At 41.2% G+C, this 22583-nt stretch overlaps 1 protein-coding gene across 3 annotated transcripts in view; it reads left to right on the top strand.

Annotated features, from left to right (window-relative positions):
* PAG1 (phosphoprotein membrane anchor with glycosphingolipid microdomains 1) overlaps positions 1 to 22583 on the top strand; it is a 153401-nt gene that overhangs the window by 88357 nt on the left and 42461 nt on the right. For 2 of the 3 annotated variants that reach the window (XM_055546347.1, XM_055546348.1), the window contains one exon: positions 3166 to 3263. The gene's annotated coding sequence lies outside the window, so the exon portion shown is untranslated. Of the gene's footprint in view, positions 1 to 535; positions 623 to 3165; positions 3264 to 22583 lie in introns of all 3 variants that reach the window. The other variant, XM_055546346.1, reaches the window with a different exon arrangement.

Here is a 22583-nt window from a genome sequence, read left to right as displayed (position 1 = left end):
TAGGATTTCTGTTTGACTAGATCAGTCATCGTTTGCGGTAATTAGCTGCTATCCACACTCAGAGATAGTCACGGTCTGAGATGGGACCTGAAGGAAACCTTGGTCCACACAGAAGTATATTCAGGTTGTCTCAGTCAGACTGTGATAGTTTTCAGTGGAGCTGGGTGATCCTGCTTTAGTGCAACAACTCCAGTGAGTCCAGCAAAAATTACACTTGGGTTTGCCCTGTGCTGTGTTCAGTCGCTTCAGTTGTGTCTGACTCTTTGCAGTCCCATGGACTGTAGCCCCTCAGGCTCCTCTGACCAAGGGATTTTTCAGGCAAGAATATTGGAGCAGGGTGCCATTTCCTCCTGCAGGGGATCTTCCCGACCCTGGGATTGGACCTGCGTTTCTTGTATTGACAGGCGGATTCTTTACTACTGAGCCACCAGGGAAGCCCCATTTGGAGAAATGTCTACTCAGATCCTTTGCCTTTTTTTGGTTGGGTTGTTTGTCTTTTCATCATTGAATTATAAGACTTCTTTGTATATTCTAGATAAAAGGTCCCCAACCTCTGGGCCACAGACCAGACCTTCGCAGGTTAGGAAGCAGGCCACACAGCAGGAAGTGAGCGACGGGAACAGTTAAGTGTCATCTGTTTCTCACCATCACTCACATTACTGGTTGAACCATCCCCCTCCCACATCTGTGGAAATACTGTCTTTCATAAAACCTGTCCATGATGCCAAAAAGAGGTTGGGGACCGCTGCTTTATCAGATATGATTTGCACATGTATTTTTTCATTCTTTGGGTCGTCTTTTCACTTTCTTGATCGTATCCTTTAAAACATAAAAAATGTTTTTGATTTAGAGGAAGCTTAAATTATCTATTTTTCTTTAATTACTTGTGCTTTTGGTATTACATCTAAAATACCAGTGCCAAATCTGAGCTCATAAAGACTTACCCTTATGTCTTCTTCTAAGAGTTTTGTAGTTTTAGCTGTTAAATTTAGGCATTTGATCCATTTTGAGTTAACTTTTCTATGCAGTCTGAGTTGAGGATCCAACTTCATTCTTTGGCATGGAGCTATCCAGTTGCCCCAAAATCTTTCATTGGAAAGACTATTCTTTCCGTATTGAATAGTCTTGGCATCTTTGACAAAAATGAATTGGCCATAGATATGCGGGTTTATTCCTGGATGCTGAATTCTGTTCTGTTGGTCTAGATGTCTATCCTGTGCCAGTACCACACTGTCTTGTTTACCTTGTTTCCTGGAATGTTTCTAACTGGTGAAATGCATGTTCTGAAAATGCAAAATTATGTACCACTTTTATGTGATTAAATTAGCGGCCAAATAATGTGTTCAGTTTTAAAATCAGACTCCTTACTCCTGTCTCGGAGAAGGCAATGGCACCCCACTCCAGTACTCTTGCCTGGAAAATCCCATGGACGGAGGAGCCTGGTAGGCTGCAGTCCATGGGGTCACGAAGAGTCGGACACGACTGAGCGACTTCACTTTCACGTTTCACTTTCATGCATTGGAGAAGGAAATGGCAACCCACTCCAGTATTCTTGCCTGGAGAATCCAGGGACGAGGGAGCCTGGTGGGCTGCCATCTATGGGGTCACACAGAGTCGGACACGACTGACGCGACTTAGCGGCGCTAGCAGCAGCAACTCCTGTCTAGTAATACAGATAGCATACGCAAGCCAGTTAACTCCCGTACATATTAGTAAGATTTGGCTTTTTAAGAAGCATGTTTGTTCTTTTCATTTTATTTTTTTAATGTGGCAGTTTGCTTTAGATAGTAAATTTTGCTCATATCACTAATGAACTCAAGAGAGTTCTCTGGGATTGACAGTGACAACATGGGAGAGTGGAGAGGTTTGCAGTTGGAATCTGTATCTAAATATATCTGTATGGCAGGAGCTCAGGAGGAGGGTTTGATTTGAAATCTAATGAAAGATTGAAAGATGGCTCTTTTCTGTCAAGCGCTTCACCTAGTGAAGCCCTGCCCTCTCTGTTTGCTTGATTGACAGTGGAAAGACCTGGAGTTGAGTTGGAGAACAACAGCCCTTGACTGTGTGACTTATTCTAATCTTTTTTAGACTTTCTTTTTTCTTTTTTTTTTTAAGGAAAAAAATAATGTAGCTAAATGCAGCGGCAAGGAAAAGTCAGCCGATTCTTACTTGGTAACTATCAGGGAAACAATAGATGTACCTAAAGATAGTATAAATAATCTGCTGATTCTGCTATGGAAAACAGAAAGTCTCCGTCTAAGCGATTATGTGTGGTTCTAATAAAAGAACATCACCGGAAGCAAATCTAGAAGGCTCATGTTGTATTCAATTTTTTAGATTTTAAATCAGGAATTGTACCTTAGTCTGTTAAATAATCAAGCCGTTCTGAATCTTAGTCAACTTCTAGGATATTCTCCTTGGAGATTCATTTATTCATTCATTTCATCCTTCTCCCATCCTCCCTCTCTTAATACTTTTATCATGGTGTCTTATGTAAAAATAGAGGTTCAGTGCAGGAGATGTTTATTAGACGGTGGGAAGAGAATTGGAGAGGAAAGTGGGGTGGAGGAAAGGCAGGGCACTGGCCATAGAGCAGAGCCATGGATGTGAGATGAACTGAAGTCATCCCTGCGGTCTCCTCCATTCCTGCACATCTTCCCCATTTTCACAGTGGATCAGATGAAAGAACACTCGGGACTAGATCTGCATGTCATTCAGCCTGCCTTGTTCATGCTGCACCAAAGATTCTGCTTTTAGTAAGACATTTTCACAATTAATCACAGCTTACCTTACCTCGAAGCATAAATACTCTCTTCAAATAAATCATCTGTTTTATCTCAAGTTCAGACAACAGTTATTTGAATTTTAATATCACTCCAATAACACATAGATGGCTTTGTTGTAAAATGGGGACACATCAGGAAAGAGCGAGGAAATTGGTGTGTATTTGATTACACATTGACTTGGCTGCTATTTGGAGGCCTTTTTTTTTTATTCATTCACTACTGTGTGTAGTTTTGTCTCTTCTTTGTAGTTTGCTTTGTTCAAGAAGGAATATAAAGCTCTAGGTTTGGATTTTTACAGTGAACTAGACCAGCATCTGTCACAGGCTTTATCCATCTTTTTTTTTTTTTTTTTGCTAACTTTCTTTCTCTTTGGTTATAGGCCAAGACAGAAGAGAGAACATTCAACACCACAACATTTCAAAGGCAATACATTTTGGCAGCATTTTGAATACTTATTTGGACGGACATTTCTCCAAGGTAAATATTACCATTGTACCCGTGATGGGGGCGCATCATTAGAATTTGCAGTTTGCAGTGGGAGTGCACAAAGGCTTAATTGTTTCGTCTACAAACCTCGAGTGATAGGCGAGAGAGAAGGAGAGGGGGCCAGAGGAAAGCAAGCCGTGCTACTGGGATCTCCTGCGGTCTCTTCTGAATGTGTTACCAGGAGAATGCCAGCAGAGTCTGGGAGCCCATTGAGCTGGACTCAGAATGTGTGGGAGAAAGGGGAAGCTGTATTTTTTTTTCTGCTTTTCAGTGTCTCTCAGATATTCATGAAAGCAGAAGGCAGTGTGGTCTGATTGTAAAAATAGCATTTCTTCTTTTAAGAGGGAAGAGTTGGGTAATTCCTTTTAGGGGTTAAAATAAGATTTATGCTGTTTCACATCACGAGGTGGGGGAAACCTGAATCATGGTATTTTTAGCCAACTAAGACTTAGGAATATGGAAGATTTTAAAGAAATCCGTTTATAAAGATACCTACTAAGTAAATCGTTGGCTGCTGATAAATGCCTTGTGAATGAATTTTCTTGTTGGGAAGATTATATTCTTAATGCCTCTTTTGGGGGAGGGGAAGGGGTGTTTGTGTGTATGTGTGTGTGTATGTGAGAGAGAGAAATAGAGAGAGTGAATATGAGACAGTCACACTAAAGAGAAATCTCTCAGCATCATACAGTATATTTCAGGGAAGTAACTCTAGGCATTTTCTTTGTGAATCATGAGCTTAGTGGGAATAAAAATGTTCACAGAGGTAGCTGAATTTCCTAGTGAGCTCCAGCATTCATGAATTAGCTGCCAATATTTTAACACAAATTGCTGTGTCATTTCTCTGAAGTTCCCCTGTTGCTGCTGAGTCTGTAGCTAAAAGCTGTTTTGGCCAAGCCCTGAGATTATAGCTGATGAACTGCCTCCTTCCTTCGAGAAAGATGTTCATGGGCATGCACACTTAGAAATGCAAAAATCTATGATCCAATTTAAAAGAAAATAAACTTGTCAACTTTCTCTGTTTAGCAGTTGATAGAGAGTTGACATTACTTCATCCCGAGCCGGCTAGAATGCCGTTCCAGATTGACAGGGTGAGAAGAATGCCTTCCTCCCCAGTCCTTATTCTGCCTGTTTTCTTCTGAAGGGGCTGGATCGAGGAAGTGGAGGCTGTACATTAGAGGAGAATTGTGTGATACTATTCATTCTCTGATCTGACAGAGAAGACATTGTTTATTCACTGTAATAGGGTTGCCAGGAATCTGTGCTGTGCATACAGAATGCAACAGCACAGAGCAGTGGGAAATCTCAAAATCCTGAGCAGTATATCAGCTTAGAGCTTTTTAAAATATATCTATATAAATTCTAATAGCCTCCATGACTGTAGATGCAAGTCATAATGTGGGGAGATAGTTTTCCTCGAAGTGACTTCTTCACATTGCATTTCGCATGTCTCACATGGAAGAAGTCATTAAGATAGCAGCCTGCCTTTCTAGATACTGTAGTAACAGAAATTAAAATCATGAAAGGTGAGAATTACCTTCTAAACACACTAGACCTGCTTTGAGATTGCTCCCTGCATATTAGCATTCAGATGTCGAAATCAGTGGAAAATAACCCGTGCGTGTCATGGGATGACTCACAGAAACAAATAGGGGCTGCCTGAGATACGAGAAAAAAAGACAAACTCAAAGATGTGCCTTGAGGTAAGACGTGCCCTGCCAGAGACAGTGCTAGAAGACGCCATGCTCAGAATGCTCCAGAACTTTAAAGGCAACAACAACTGTAAAAGCCAAGGTTCAAAGCAGTGTGCAAACGCTGCACTGGAAACCGAGCTGGCGGAAATGTAAACCCAGACCAAGGCTTGGGGTTTGTGCTTCTTAAAGGCTCTGCGTTCACCCCGCTCCCCTGCCACCCTGATCACAGCCCCAGGTGTGTGGGGTCTCAGGGTGTGTATGTATGTGCGTGTGTGTTTCTTACCAGAACAGAGAAAGGTGTTGCCAGGCTGCAGGCTGTATGTTCACAAACACAACATGAGAGCTGGTCCAGGGTGGGCCTGAGAGCAGATGCGTGCGGCCACCCCCAGCCATATTCATGGCCGCGTGTTCTTATATCAGAGAGAGATTTGTCATATTCCCCAGTCTCGGCTGGTATCTGTAAGAAGAACTCCCTGCATCTTTTTAGATAAGAACTGTGTGTGTGTGTGTATGCATGCTCAGTTGTGTCTGACTCTTTGAGACCCCATGGACTGTAGCCCACCAGGCTCCTCTGTCCATGGGATTTTCCAAGCAAGAAATACCGGAATGGGTTGCCATTTCCTTCATGATATAAACTATGCTATTTCTAAAATTATCGTTATGATGACATCAGTATGCAATCAGCTATTAGATGACTGTCATCTAATGACTATTAAATGACATACCCATCTCGGCTTTTTATGCAGTTTATATAAGGATTAGTCTTACACACCTCATGGAGCTCTTTTACTCTACCACTTGGGACATCATTCATGTACATTATCTGCTTTGGTTTTCTTCTAAAGAAATATGTATCCCCTTAAAACATATTTGACAATCTTTATAAAGTTGAATTTATTAACCATTTTAAAATATGTTAAATATATTTATATGATGCTGTTTTCAAGGAAATGCCAGAGACATCAAGAAAAATTAATCAAGGTGTTACTAAACTATTTCCCTCCATTCGTCAAGGGTACTTTTATTTTGTCTGTTTTAAAAGTAGTTTTTATTTTATCATTATCTGTTTATTTATTTTTTGGTTGCCCTGGTCTTCGTGGCTGCTCTCACGCTTTCTCTAGTTGCAGCAAGTGGGGACTACTCTTTGTTATCCTGTGCAGGCTTCTCATTGAGGTGACTTCTCTTATTGTAGAGCACAGGTCAGTAGCGAGCTGTGAACACGGGCTCGGCTGTCCCAGGTCATGTGGGATCTTCCCAGACCAGGGATCAAACCCGTGTGTCCTGCGTTGGCAGGTGGATTCCTATCCAGTGGATCCCCTGGGAAGTTCTGTTTTATTATTTTTAACAACTGAGTTAAGGACTCTGAAGGAAGTAAGGCAGAGATAGGGCTATTTCCTACTACTCCCACAGGGGCTCCTGGGAGGCGCTGCTAACTGGGAGGGCTGGGCAAGCCCTGAGAGATGCAGAAGATGCAGTTTGTAGGGCAGTTGCTGCCTCACCTGTGATTCTGGCAGCCCTGCCTCTTGTTCTGCCTCCTTGTTCCTCTTCTGCTGGAATCCCTGGTAACGGTACATGAGGCCTGATCATAAGCGTGTGTGAGTGACAGCCAGGCTTCCATCACAGCTGACCCCAGCCCACCAGGAAGTCAGTGTCTGCACCTCCAGAAGAGCACCGCCCGGCCTAGCCTCGTCTGTATCCTTGTAGGGAGTCAGGCCTGGCGTCTCACAGCGAGGCACACAGGAATCTTGTTCTCACCAATGTTGTGTGTCATCTTTGTCTGTTACGAAAGGAGACATATACCAATAGAAGGAAGTTGAAGTAAACACTTAAAGATTCTACTTAACAAGCACTATATTGTATGTGCCATGAGGCAGGTGTGGGTCTTTATAGCTCTTTGCAAATATTAAATCATTTATTCTGCCCGACTCCTCTACTACTACTATTAGGATGATTCCTGTGTTACTGAAGAGGAAACTGAAGCTCAGAGAGGGTGAGTAACTTCAAGGTCCCACAGACAGTGAGGGCCGGCAGCACTGGTGGGAGGGCCACCTGCAGGAGTCTAAGCCTTAGGGCTCTGTGCGCGCCACCCCAGGTGGCTTCTGTGTCACAGCAGAGCTTGCTGTGGCAAGGACTGTCAGGGACTGTGACAGGGACTGTCACGTCCCTTTGGGGTCTCTGAACACACGTGCCAGCCAGCAGAACTACACACAGCGCGTGTGACGTTGCTGGTTTGGGAACTGTCCACCCCTTGTCTCTTGGTGTTTATGTTGGGGGAAGAATTTGTAAGCTCTGTTCTTGCAGAATTCAAAGTGGGTGTGATTAATGCTTCACAGTAAACCCAGGCTTCCAGGCCCCATGTCCCGAGGTTGTCGGATGAGCTGTCCTGCACAGCATCACCCAGCAGCACTGGGAGAAAGACCAGACGTGGTTGCTGTCCTTCCTCTGCACTTCTTCACTGGGTGGATCCTGTACCTTGACAAATGGTGGCTTTTATACATCTCATGGGTGGCTGATTAGTGAGATGAGAAGCATAGAGGCATTGTTGTGACGTTATAAGCTGTAGTCATCTGGTCAAAACTCTTACATGCTTCTCACAGTGTTGGCCACGTTTTATTTTCAACTGGGTAATGGTTACATGGGTGTTTGTTGAATTCTGGTGGTGGTGGTGTTTTAGTCGCTAAGTCGTATCTGACTCTCTTGTGACCCCATGGACTGTAGCCCACCAGGCTCCTCTGTCCATGGGGTTTCCCAGGCAAGAATACTGGAGTGGGTTGCCGTTTCCTTCTCCAGGGGATCTTCCCAACCCAGGGATAGAACCTGCATTTCCTGCATTGCAGGTGGATTCTTTACCCACTGAGCCACCTGGGAAGCCCATCTGTTGAATTACACTTCTTGTAAATCTTAAATATCTTAATGTATTTGGGTAAGTTTTATGTTAGCCTATTAGGATATCTGTCCGATACAAAGTTCAATGTTAAAAAAAGAAAAAGTAATGAGAATCGCATGCAATTTGGCTTTCTGTTTATTAGAAACAAACATTATTCATATCCTTTTATATATCATCACACTCCTCTGGATAAACTGACTACACAGACAAGTCAAAATATGTATTAATTGCAGAGAGATGCTTACAAACTGCCACCTAAGACATTTTGTCTTATCTCATTGTTTTATAAGTAAACACAAAAATTATCGTAGCTTGATTGTTTTTGTTCAACATGTAAGATACCCAGATATAATTAATGAAAACAATTATTTTCAAGTTTGATATAAGAATATAGTTTTAAACTCATATATTTCATTCCAAATCAGTTATATACCAGTATGCTTTTTCAAATATTTGTCTTCAAGTCATGTATTTTATTAGACACTGAACGTGAAGTTAATTAAATAGCACATCCCTTATTAAATAGGAAAAATCAAAATAGGATTTTTAAAGTTTGTATTTAAATGAATATGACATATATAGTCTTAAATAATAACTTACCTAAAATTGAGTAATTTTATTTAAGTCACTTCTTTCTTGTGTACCATAAAATGTTTAAATAATTAAGATATCTCCTGGAGAACTTTGCTAAAGTGTCACTAGACAAGTCAAAACAGGTGAAAAAGCCTTTAATAAAGCCAGGAAAAGAGGTTGCAATAATTATTTGTATTCAGTTTAAAAGGAATCTAGCCATCCTCCAGTAAATGACTGGTAATTGGATAATATGAGGCCTAGTGAGATGCAGAAGGAAGATTAAAGTCCAGTGATACAGTCAGTTGGTTAGAAGAAAGTGTGAATCCACTCTTGGCCTGCCTTACTCCACCCACATCAAATGAGCATCTCCTGTAGCTTCTTGTCCCAGCTCTCAGTAAAAATCAGCAGTTACCTCTTCAACCTAACCTCAAGTGTGCTACACAAATCCCTATACTATTTATGTTCTCTTTTCTTATTGTAAGATATACAGAGAGACATACACTATCTTGAAATACCCATCATAAATCAGTGGCACTTCCCTGTTTTATTATTTTCTTTACAACTAAGGAAGCTTTCTTCCCAAGAGTCCTATTTTTCTTAATCAAGTAAAATTTCTTAGAGTTTAATTTCCTTGTATTCTTGGACACTGGGGCTTCATTTGTACCATCTCTTTGGTGAACTTATTAGTTTTCATATTATGACTTCATTATTAACTTATTTTATTACAGTTAATACATTTTACATCTATTATATCCAAATGAAGCTAATGAATTTCAATGTGATTTAAGTCAGCATTATTATTTTCTAATAATATTCATGTTACTTGGCTATTCTAGTTTTTAATTTAAAAATCCAGTTCTCATGGGAGTAACTACTCTTTAATAAAACCTCTTAAAATTCTGAAGAAAGATTTCAATAGATATGATCTAAGGAAAAAGAAATACACATAAATGAAATATCTTTGTCTTTTTATCAATGTATGCTACACCATTTCTCTGTGAATTGTAACTAGCTTTCATTTTCAAACTTTGAAAAGATGAGTCATTTGTAGTAGGAAGTGGATGCTAAAGATCTATGTTTGGCAACTCGAAGAACATTTTTAGCATTTGGATTTCCCTATTTATAGTACAGCGTCAGGCAGAGTGAATGTTTGGCATTTCTATAAGGGATGCAAACTCTTTAACATGCTCTGTTGTGATCTAACAATTCATTTCAGAGTAAGATGAATCAGTCTTGTTTGGAAAACTTTTTATACAAATATTGGCAAGAAGATTATAACTGCGTTTCTATGGATTTTACAAATGCAGAGTTCCCTAAAGTATAGTATATTTCACAATATTCCTTTCTTCTGCATTACTATAATTCTATATGAACTGTCTTTTATTACTCTGAACTCTCACACTCCCCTGCCCCATTCCTTACTTTTTAGACTGTTAATCCATGTTGAAGTCAGAGATCATGTTTCTCGGTCCCTCCAAGTGTCAAAAATTTTTTAACCTAAACTCCCTCTTAACTGCAGTATTTTTCTCATAGTTAAAACTCTAGATTACTTCTTTAACATATGCCCTTTTCTTTTAGATTAAGGCATTTGAGAACAGTAATTTGTAGGATATTGCCCTTAATTGGCTAAATAGGAGAGATATTCTATCCCCCACACACGTCCCAACACACAGTTAAACTAATGAAAAATAGAAGAAACTAAATGTAATGTGTGATCCTGGATCGGATCCTGTTCAGTTCAGTCACTCAGTCATGTCCAGCTCTTTGTGACCCCATGGACTGCAGCACGCCAGGCCTCCCTGTCCATCACCAACTCCCAGAGTTTACTCAACTCATGTCCATTGATTCAGTGATGCCATCCAACCATCTCATCCTCTGTTGTCCCCTTCTCCTCCTGTCTTCAATTTTTCCCAGCATCAGGGTCTTTTCTAGTGAGTCAGTTCTTCGCATCAGGTGGCCAAAGTATTGGAGTTTCAGCTTCAGCATCAGTCCTTCCAATGAATATTCAGGACTGATTTCCTTTAGGATGGACTGGTTGGATCTCCTTGCAGTCCAAGACACTCTCAAGAGTCTTCTCCAACACCACCGTTCAAAAGCATCAATTCTTCAGTGCTCAGCTTTCTTTATAGTCCAACTCTCACATCCATACATGACTACTGGAAAAACCATAGCCTTGACTAGATAGATCTTTGTTGGCAAAGTAATGTCTCTGCTTTTTAATATGCTCTCTAGGTTGGTCATAACTCGCCTTCCAAGGAGTAAGTGTCTTTTAATTTCATCGCTGCAGTCACCATCTGCAGTGATTTTGGAGCCCCCAAAAATAAAGTCTGTCACTGTTTCCACTGTTTCTCCATCTATTTGCCATGAAGTGATGGGACCAGATGCCATGATCTTCGTTTTCTGAATGTTGAGCTTTAAGCCACATTTTCACCCTCCTCTTTCACTTTAATCAAGAGGCTTTTTAGTTCCTCTTCACTTTCTGCCATAAGGGTGGTGTCATCTGCATATCTGAGCTTATTGATATTTCTCCTGGCAATCTTGATTCCAGCTTGTGCTTCATCCAGCCCAGTGTTTCTCATGATGTACTCTGCATATAAGTTAAATAAGCAGGATGACAACATACAGCCTTGACATACTCCTTTCCTATTTGGAACCAGTGTTGTTCCATGTCTAGTTCTAACAGTTGCTTCCTGACCATACAGATGTCTCAAGAGGCAGGTCAGGTGTCTGGTATTCCCATCTCGAAGAATTTTCAAGTTTTTTTTTTTTTCCAGGAATTTTCAAGAGTTTGTGGTGATCCACATAGTCAAAGGCTTTGGCATAGTCAATAAAGCAGAAATAGATGTTTTTCTGGAGCTGTCTTGCTTTTTCGATAATCCATTGGATCCTGAAACAAACCCGAAAAAGGGACATTAGGTAAAAAACTAAGGAAATCTGAACTAAGTATTGTTGTTGTTTAGCTAAGTCATGTCTGACTCTTTTGTGACCCCATGGACTGTAGCCTGCCAGACTCCTCTGCCCATGGGATTTCTCAGGCAAGAATATTGAAGTGGGTTGCCATTTCCTTCTCCAGGGGATCTTTCTGAGAATTAAATATGGACTTTAGTTAATAATAGTGTACCAACATTGGTTTATTAATTATAACACATGTACCATGTTAATGTAAGAATTTAATAATAGAATAGAAAGAGTACAGTAACTATATTTATACCTAATGTAGTAAATGGCTAGAGTTGGCCCCAGCCTTTTTGTCATAAGAAGAAATGGGATAGAAAGTGATAACTAATTCTCCTTTTGCCAAGGTCCTCTAGCAACACAGCCACCTGTTAACAGAGGTCAGTCCCAGCCAGCCGCAGTGACCATGGGGCTGTTATCTTCCCTGTGCCTGTCTCCAGAGACATGAGAGGTTGGTAGCTCAGACTTCCTGGGCTTGAGTTCCAGCCATTGGGTACTGGGGGCTTTGCTTGACTTGTTAAACTCTCTGGACCTCATTTTCCATTTCTGTGAAATCAGAGTCAAACCAGATTTTTCCCTCCTGAAAACCATGGCTTAGAAAAATTCTGACTCTCTGAATATGTGCTGGAGGTTTATTTGTAATTACAACTATGGAATTTATTGAGGATAAAATTTTGGTACTGAAGCAGTTTGCACACATTGTATAGTTTATAGCATAAGTTATTATTTATCTATCATTTTCTAGCACTTTTGTGCCCCGCACCCCACCCTCAAAAAAGTCCTTAAAAATAATGCTGTTGCCATGTGAGAGCCACTTACACATTAAGAAGAAAAGACCACAGTTTTTTGAAATACCACATTGAATCTGAACTCAAAATCATATTAAACATTAAATTATACCTTAATTTGTGATAAATTGTTATTCATATAAGGTACATTTTCAAACAAAGATTTTAGGTTAATGTGCTTGCTTCCCAGGTGGTACTAGTGGTAAAGAATCTGCCTGCCAATGCAGGAGACACAGGAGATGGGGGTTTAATCCCTTGGCTCAGGAAGATCTCCTGGAGGAGGAGATGGCAAACCACTCCAGTATTCTTGCCTGGAGAATCCCATGGACAGAGGAGGCTGGCGGGCTGCAGTCCCTGGGGTTGAAAAGAGTCGGACATGACTGAGCTACTGAGCATGCATGCATGCTTCAAAGTAATTTAGTTTGAATTTTTTATTTAATATAATTTATAGTGTTATGTGGTGCTTTAATTTAGGGCAATAAAATTTTGAATACCCAATTATACTTAAGGCCTTGGAGACGTTTAAGACCATGCCAAGTGTTCATATTATGCTTGTTGAGTTCATCATCAGGAAGTTACTCATCCAATAATTGTTCCTTAATTCCTTTTGAGTCAGTCATTGTCCATTATAAGAAATTATTATGTTCTAGCTATGGGTCTCAGTGCTGTGTTTTGATTAGAGGCATATAGAAAAGAAAGTTTACTTAGGTCTTCCTTGAAAGTTAAATCCAGAGACTTCCCTAGTGGTCTTGTGGTTAAGAATCTGCCTGCCAATGCAGGGAACACTGGTTCAATCCCTGCTCCAGAAAGATTCCACATGCCACGGGGCAGCTGAACCCACGCACCACAGCTGCTGAGCCCTCGTGCTCTAGAGATCATGCTGCACAACAGGAGAAGCCACTGCACTGAGAAGCCCGAGCACTGCAACTGAAGAATAGCCCCCACTCACTGCAACTAGAAAAAGCCTGTGTGCAACAAAGACCCAGTGCAGCCATAAATAAAGAAACAAAAATTCAGATGGGGGATACATGTATACCTGTGGCCGATTCATGTTGATGTATGGCAAAAATCATCACAATGTTGTAATTATCCTCCAATTAAAATAAATAAATTATTTTTTAAAAAATCCAATAATCATCACTTGACCAGTAGAAGCACTCTGGGGAGGGATTGAATAGTGGTTCTCAACTTTGACTAATTCAATAAAGTCAATCCAGGACTTTTTTTAAAAGTCCCTGTGTGCAGAATATACCCCAAACTAATTAAACCTATTGTCTAGAGGCATTTTTAAAAATTTCCCAGGTGTTTCTACTGTGCAACCAAAGTGAAGAACCATTAGCCTTAAGACAGTGGGAATGCCTCTTGTGATGGTCTTTCTATCGCATAATTCTCCTACTCTTTGAAACTGGGTGACTTGAGTAGCTCTGATCATTTTAAAAGTGTCTACTTTCGAAGAGCAAGAAGCTTGCCAATATTCAGGGGGGGGGGCAAGAATGTCCCTTGCCCTAGATCTCCACCTCACAAACACCAGGAGAGTTTGTCCTGATTTTGAAAGGGTTCAGGAGAAAAATCTCCTGCGTGCCTCAGTGCTACAGTGCTTGCTTTGGCTTTTGTTTTGTTTGGCATTTCAGTTCACATACAGGATCAACGAGAGCTAACATTTATTGAGCGCCCCTGGTAAGTATCAGGCCCTGTGAATATGGCTCTGTCTCACAACCAGGGGAGCTAGGAGTTAAAAATAGACTTCTGTTTTGTTTGAAAAATCTTATCTCAGTGTAATTGAATATTTAATCATTTATTCGTTAATTGATTGAAGTTTTATCAAATACGTGTGCTATTCTAAAAATAAGGTTAAAAATGCTAGATAAGTACAAAGGGATCTGTATCTATCATCTTTTTTCTTCATAACAAATTTAGTGGCTTAATATGACCCGATTATTTAGCTTTTGATTCTGCAACTGGCAATTTAGGCTGGATTCAGCTGAGCAGTTCCTCTGGTCTCAGCTGGCCACCACATACAGCAGTGTTAACTGTGGTTTGGCTTTGCTGATCTTTGCTGGGTCCTCACATGTCTAGTGGCCTCAGTGGGACAACCTAGCTGATGGACTGCTGGTCAGTATGGTTTCTCACCCTTCAGCAGGGCTAGCCTACTTTTGTTCACATGATGCATTAGGGTCACCTATAAAATGAATGCAAGTAAGCAAGGCCTCTTAGGCTTCATCTCAAAACTGAAACCATATCATGCATGGCTGCCACATTTATTGCCCAAAGTTAGTCGTAAGTCCAGTCTAGATTCAAGGGATAGGGAAGTAGATTTTATCTCCTTTATATGATATGAAAAGTCATATCACAAAGGGTGAGGATAAAGGAAGGAGTGAGTAATGGTGGTTATTTTTGCAATCAACCACAGGTGGGAAACTCTAATTCTGTCTTGGACACAAGGAAGGTTTCTGAGAGGTGGTTGCATTTGATCTGGTTTAAAAGGTGAAAAATAAATTTAAAATATATTTGAGATGAAAGCACTAGAATGGACAAAAGTATCACATTGCAGTTTGCTTAGTGAAAAACAAAATGGAGATTTTAAGTTTCCTAAATGTAGGAAATATTATCTAGCCCAACACAGAGCCTGTAGGAGGCACTTAAGGTAGGCGTTTTCATTTGTATCAAAAGAGTTAGCACAATGGAACTAAGAGTGTAGGCCCATGAGACAGATGTAATACTTGATAGCTTTCCCACTTTACTGGTTAAGTGACCTTGCACAAGTTACTAACCTTTCTGTACCTCTCTTTAGTACAATGATGAGAATAATGCCTGTTTTATCAGTTCGCTTTGCTGCATAACAAAGCACTCCCAGTTTAACAGCTTAAAACAACAACCATTTACTTAGCTCCTGAACTGTCTGGGTTTATGTTTGTCATGACTCAGTTCTTTTGGTTTCAGTTGGGTTCACATATGTGTCTATAGTCAGCTTCCAATCTCAGCTTCTGGCAATTGACTGACTACTGGGGGACAGTGAGGCTACGTGTGTCTCATTCAACAGCCTGGTCTGGACTTATTCACAGGGAGCATCAGCAAAGTTCCAGGAGTGAGAGCCGAGACATGCAAAGCTATAGTCTTGGTTCAGAACTGATACTCTGTTGCTTGCACTGCAGAGACAAAGGCCAGCCCAAACCTAACCCAAAGGCTTGCCAGAAATTAAGGGTTTAGAAATAAACATTTTTCATCACTGGAAGGAGCTACAAAGTCACAGTGCAAGGAATGAAGATACTGGGAGGGGTAGACTTGTGGCCACTGATACAATCTTCTACACCTACCTGTAGCTCACAACAATCCTATGAAGAATAAGTGAAATGTAACAGTCTTTCTAGGTAAATAATTGTTGTCCAACTCTTGTGAACCCATGGACTGTAGCACTCCAGGCTCCCCTGTCCTTCACTATCTCCCAGAGTTTGCTCAGATTCATGTCCACTGAGTCAGTGATGCTATCTCATCCTCTGCTGCCCCCTTCTCCTGCCTTCAGTTTTTCCCAGCATCAGGGTCTTTTCCAGTGAGTCAGCTCTTCACATCAGGTGGCCAGAGTTTTGGAGATTCAGCTTCAGCATCAGTCCTTCCAATGGATATTCAGGATTGAATTTCCTTTGGGATTGACTGGTTTGATCTCCTTGTAGTCCAAGGATCTTCTCAGCACCACAATTTGAAAGCATCCGTTCTTCAGCTGTCTTGGTGAGGCTCCAAGTTAAAAAGAATCTGGCAAGCAGTGGATGTTGAATAAGTAGAAACTGTTAATTTTTCCTTACATATATTAAAAATCAGATTTTTCAGGCAAGTTCTTTAATTGCCTACTTGTAAAGAGTATCAAATGAGCCTCCAAATGGTATTTGCAAAGCTTAAATGTTATATATTTTTTTCTCTGTTGCAGAAAGATAATATAAGTAGGGGAAAGCACATTGTCTACGAGGGCATGTGCACCTTGGCACAGAATTCAGGTGTTGTCACCTAAAGAAGCGAACAAAGCCTGGCAGCCGAAGCCAGACAAAGTCACAGCTATTCAGGAAAAAGATATTTAATTGCTGTGAAGGGTCAACTCAGGAAAAGAATCAGAGACAGTTAAGTGTGATATTTCAACTCCAAAAATATTAAAAGCCTTTTTAATGGGTCAGAACTTATTTTTAAACCTATGCAAAGGAAGCAAAACCTTAATAAATCTTTATTGATTTCTTTCACTGTTGTGTTATAACTATTTTCACAAAACCAGCCAAGCCCCATATAATTCCTGATTGATCCACAAATTGCTCTTGGATCCCACAAATTGGACTCAGTAGAGATTCATTTATGTAGCAGCTAGAATATCCATAATCAGTGATATTAACTGGGTCAAAAAAAAAAAAACTATCTCCTTTGAAATAAATAGAGCTTCAAAGGTTATTCAGGAATGTACAGTATAGAAATAGGGCAAATGTTCATTGAGGATGGTGTCTGCTTTTTAAAACTGTGGAACTTGAAGCTCTTTAAGGTAAAGAATCTGCCTGCTAATGCAGGAGACGCAGGTTTGATCCCTGGGTCAGGAAGATCCCCTGGAGAAGAAAATGGCAGCCTACTTCAGTATTCTTGCCTGGAGAATCCCATGGACAGAGGAGCCTGGCAGGCTATAGTCCATGAAGTAGCAAAAGAGTCAGACACGACTTAGCAACTCAACAACAACAGCAACAACAAAGATATGTCACATGATCACTGGGCCCTGCAGCCTGAGCCCAGCTTGCATCACCCCAGCCCCCCACTCTCCAGGATCCCCAGGACCTTCAAAAAGCCATCTATCTGCTTACACTTAGCTTTCAAGCACTGAGTTTCCACTCTATTGCAGTTTCTTTTATGATTTTAGAAAGTCCTAATGGTGGAGTGATTGAGACCCATGGCTCTCATCCTCATCTCTCTCACTTTCTCTCTGAATGAAGGGGAGTCAAGGATAGAGATGGGGATGATGGCAAACTCTATAAGCCTCAGTTCCTACTCCATCAACCATGATCCTACAAAGATACGTATGTTTCCATGGTGGTTCTGTCACATTCATAGTCCCAAATATTGAATCCCAGAAATGCAGGTTAAAAGAAAGTGAAGTGAAAGTATTAGTCACTCAGTCATGTTCGACTCTTTGCGACCCCATGGACCATAGCCTGCCAGGCTCCTCTGTCCATGGAATTCTCCAGACAAGAATACCAGAGTGGGTTGCCATTCCCTTCTCCAGGGGATCTTTCCAACCCAGGGATCGAACCCAGGTCTCCTGCATTGCAGGTGGATTCTTTCCCACCTGAGCTACCAGGGAAGTCCATAGGTTAAACAGATTATCAGAAAGAAAAAGGCAATAGAAGGTAAAAAGTCCAAATCTACCCAATCCAGACAGGTTTGCTGATAGCCTTGATTGTGCTTTTGAATTCCATCCATCATGTGTGTACTCACCACCGTCTCTCCCTCTAAAACACAAGAGCAGGGGTCTCTCGTTCCGTAATAACTAAACAGTATTCATTCTGAACACTCAGTGTTTGATTTTAAAGTTATGTTTTATGGGCTGTGTAATAAAGTACCTAACCTGGAACTGAGCATATGGCCACAAGTATTTGTGGACTTGATGTCTGTCTCTGTATGCCTGAGAATGATTTCTGCTTTCTGAATTTCATGTTGGCAAGGAAAGTGGTTTCGTTGATGCTGGTAGACCATCTGGGGCTTGCTATTCTAAATTTGATAACTTTATTTATATATAATATCTTTAAGGGGAATTCCCTATTTTTGACATTTGTTTGAAAAACTAGAAGTTGTAGAAAGGTTTCTAAATCCAGGATAAGAAAAATTTACCCGTGCAAACCCTGCAAGTATCTTAAATTCCTGCAACTTTATTTTTTACAAATTAAAATGTAATGCAGATATGTTGGACTTAATCTCAAAAATCTGTGGACAGTCTCAGGTTTTTCATATTATTACTGTAAAGGATTTATAATATGTTAAACATTTTATATTAAGTATATGCCTTAAGAGTTGTGGGAACCCCTATTTAATTGAAAGCCATCCACAAATTTAGTAAACAATCTATTTAATCCTTCAGATTTTAGAAGATGATTAATAAAACATGAATACTAGTTCTATTTCACATATCTATATGGGCTTCCCAGGTGGTAAAGAACCTGCCTGCCAATGCAGGAGACACGAGACACAGGTTCGAGCCCTGGGTCGGGAAGATCCCCGGGAGGAGGAAGTGGCAACCCACTCCAGTATCTTTGCCTGGAGAATCCCATGGATACAGGGACATAGGAGCCTATCGGGCTATAGTCCAAGGGGTTACAAAGAGTTGGACAAGACTGAAGCAACTTAGCACGCATGCACACGTATATATACGTTCTGTTTTTTAAAACTATAGAACTTTGTTCCTTTTGTCTCTTGAAAGAATGGCAACCCACACTCAACTTGGAGGGTGTATAATAATAATTTGCCCCAGCCCCACCCTGCTTTGTTATTCCCCAACCATCAAATTGAGTGTTGATAACCATTTCCCATTAGTTTTGTCCTGTGGTTTTCTTAAGGTAAAGAAGAAATGAAAGTTAGAATGAGCGGATCACATCTTTAAAGAAAAATGAGAAACACCATGCTTCCTTGAGAAGGAGAAAAATATTTCCACATGGTTAACCTGGCCTGCCTCAGTGTTTACATTACCTGCCAGGCTCTGTGCACGTGGGGCCTCTTTTAAATCTGACCTCGTACATCACAACTAACTATGGAAACAAAAACAAACAAAAGTCAATACAGACTAGAATCTCCGGATTCAGTGAGATTACTCAAGCATGACTGGAGGAGAGATTGCCAAGTACTACTTGATGACAAAGTACGGTATCTACTGACTAGTAGCTCAGGTGCGGTTTCATAACAGGGTTCCCATACAATCTGGAAGGTGTGGCAAGTATTAATCAAACCTGTGGCACAAATACGTGGGCATAGGAAAAGGAGGCATTGTGAAGGAGAAATGTGCATCGCAATGAGCAGTGGCCTGTGCATGGGAGGGCCTTCCTGGCATCTGATGGGGGTTAGAACTGAACTAGGAGAAGGGCTCCGGTGGGGCTGAAGAGGTTCCGGATAAAGACTAAGTGAGTGAGATGGAGACAGACAGTAGAGTGAGAAGAAGGAGGGAGGCCACATCCAGAACTTACAGAAAGTGGCAGCTACTTGATGTGATTTCATTTCCTGTACACTTTGATCAGTGGAAAACTATTAAAGGGTTTTAAGCAGAGGACTCAGTGTGATCAGATTTTGTTTTTGGAAAGATCCCCCTGGCTGGGGTTTGAAGAAGGAACTGGAAGGCAGCAGGGTGAGTCCGGTGGCCAAGACAAGAGATGCTGCAACTTGAGGAGGGGACCGACCCTGGGGGTGCAGAGACCAGCTGAAGAGATGGATTTGAAAGTCATCTCGGAGATGAAACCAAGAGGGCTCGCTGTGTTGGATTGGACGTGGGGGAAAACTGAGAGGGTGGTAAAGGGAGGACCCTGGCAGGTGAGCTTGCACAGGGAGCTTAAGGTGGCACCGTTCACAGAGGGATGGGGGTGGAAAGGGGGGTCCAGCAGGCACGTGCGCAGAAGCCGGGGGCCTGAAAACATGCTGGTGCGGTGGGCCCATGGCAGCTGGGTCTGGACTCCGGAGCTCAGAATAGAGGTTTCAGCTGGAGGCACGAAAGAGTCAGACATGACTCAGCAACTAAACAACAGAACAACAAACAGGGCATCAAGGAAACACAAAGGGAATTGAACTCATGGGTATGGCTAAAACGTCAAGAAGAAAATATGAGGCAAAGTAAGGAATAAAGCCTAAGACTGAACTCCAAAGAATGAGGATCACAGTACAGTGAGTCTCCTACATACAAACCTTCAAGTTGCATCTTTCAAAGATGAGGACGTGTGTTCCGTCAGTGTCAGGTGTGAGTGACATTGCAGCCTGCCCTCCATCGCCTGTTGTTGACAGTCCTTCAGCTCTCCCATCTTCACCTCCACTCCCTCCTCCAGCCAGTAACTCTTCTTGCCTGTTCACTCAATGCCAGCCCCTGTATGCCAGCTGCGGTACTGTACTACTGTAATTTCCAAGGTATTGTACTGTAAGACTTTAAATGTTTGCTTGATTTTTTGTGGGTTTTTTTAATTTATTATTTATGTGAAAAGTTTTGTAAACCTAAGTATAACACTATATAGCCAATTGTGTTGTTAGTTGGGTACCTAGGTTTTGTTGAACTTACAAACAAATTGAACTTATGAACTCGTTCTTGAAAGGGAACTCATTAGTGTGTAGAGGACTTACTGTGTTTCATAACCAGGGAGAGGAGGGAGGCTCCAGGAGTGTCTTCTCAAATGTGTAGTTACCACCAAACTGTCATTCTCATTTCCTTCCACTCAATACGATGGCATTCTAATGGACACATTGATGACAGTCATTATGGGTGGTTACTTAAGTTGCACATATAAAATTTATTGATTTTTTTTTTATAAAGATAGTCACATATAGAAACTTACGCACAAACCTCACAATCCTGTGAATGTGAGTTAAATGACAGGAGTAGACACAACCATTGATTATTCTTTGGTTTCTTAAATGATAATAGAGAAGCAAATGGCAACCCACTCCAGTATTCTTGTCTGGAAAATCCCATGGACAGAGGAGCCTGGATGGCTACAGTTCATAGGGTCACAAAGAGTCGGACGTGACTGAGCGCCTGAGCACGTTTAAGTGATAGAATTAAAAAATAAATAGGGACTTCCCTGGTGGTCCAGTGGTGAAGACTCCAAGCTCCCAATGCAAGGGGGCCAGGGTTCAATCCTTGGTCAGAGAACTAGATCCCGTATGCTGCAACTAAAGATCCTGTGTGCCGCAGCTAAGAGCCAGCACAGACAAATAGAAAATTTTTTAAAAAAACATAAATAAGTGAAAATAAAAGCCTGGTGGCAAGTCAGGAGGCTTAATCAATTTTTGGCAGGATGGCTTCACAGTTCCCACCTCCTCTTACATCACACAACCCGGTGCCCGACTGTGCCTCTTTGCACGGCTTAAAGATTCATCGGGGGTTCAGGGGTGGTCATCCCGACTCCCTCACTGGTTTCCCATCAGCCCCAGCCCTGCAGTTTGAACAGCCTTTTATCACTGCTGAGAAGCAGTCATCAGTTTCTGGGTTGGCTTTGTGTCTGTTCCTGGCCTCCTCTATGGCATTACATACGTTCCTGTACGTTTCTGTGAAAGGCTGTTTGAAATCACGTTATATCTTAAAGGAATTTGAATCAATCATCATTTAAAATCGTATCTGTGGAAAATATTCATATTATTTCATAATACCACTCTTACGAATACAAATTTTTATATACATTAGATTTGGTTAAAGCAAGATCTCTTAGAACTTTATACTGTCATCGGACGTCTTGCATTGAAACAGCTTATTCTGATACTTATAATGATTACAATTTATTGTTTGAATTTAACATAACTCCAGTTAGCTGACAAAGAGAAATAACCAGACGCCGGGTATACATTTGAATACTTTAGGTACATTGAGTTTTTAACTGATGCAGATTCTTCTTTAGTATATCTTTGAATAAAATAAGTTGTTAAAATAGCCAGGGAAGCAACAGAAGGAACGAATATTTATCTGTCGGGTGCATTTTCTGAGCAAGGGCACCAAACTATGCATGTTTCACAAGATACAAATGTAACTGACTTTGTTAGTGATAGCAAATAGAATTTTCTACACTGAATGTAAAACAGAAATGCTGAAGATGCTGAATGGAGCTGACATGCAAACCTAGGTGCCTATTTGGAAGGCTGGCAGTGTGGTATCAATATGGCTTAAAGTGCTAACCCAGACCAAACAGAAGCGCCTCAAAATAGAGGCAGCATCCAACTGTCGATTCCATATGTCAAGAGGATTTGTCCTGGAGACATGACAGCTGAGTTCCTGGCCAGTACTGTTCATATCATGTGGTGGTAATGGAAGGATAAGATTACTGACAAAAGATCCTAGGCTGTATGTAACAAACCCATCAACATTAAGTGGATGCTATTTGCAATGTAACTTCCATCCCAGGCCAGACATGTGTGGGGATGAACAATAACAAGAGACCCCAAAACTTTTGCATGGTAGACTGAGGACCCTATGCTACGTAAACACAGTTACCCGCAGTAAAGTGGTCTAAAGAAACCTCTACAGACCATTAGAAGTGCAGTTTCAGGCAGTAACGTCTAGCCGCTTTCTGCTGGGAAGTGAAAGGAACAGCCAAGATTGCAAAAAGAGAAGCTCTCTCTGGCAGAAACTGAGAGCCAACAAAGCCACAGGGTACAAATCGCCTTCTGTGCAGACGTGGCTGCCACTGTGGGTCCAATTAAAATCCTAACACGTGCATATTGT

Source organism: Bubalus kerabau, chromosome 14 (assembly GCF_029407905.1).
Source record: "Bubalus kerabau isolate K-KA32 ecotype Philippines breed swamp buffalo chromosome 14, PCC_UOA_SB_1v2, whole genome shotgun sequence".
Taxonomy (NCBI): Eukaryota; Metazoa; Chordata; class Mammalia; order Artiodactyla; family Bovidae; genus Bubalus; species Bubalus kerabau.
This window is presented reverse-complemented; position numbering and strand designations above follow the sequence as displayed.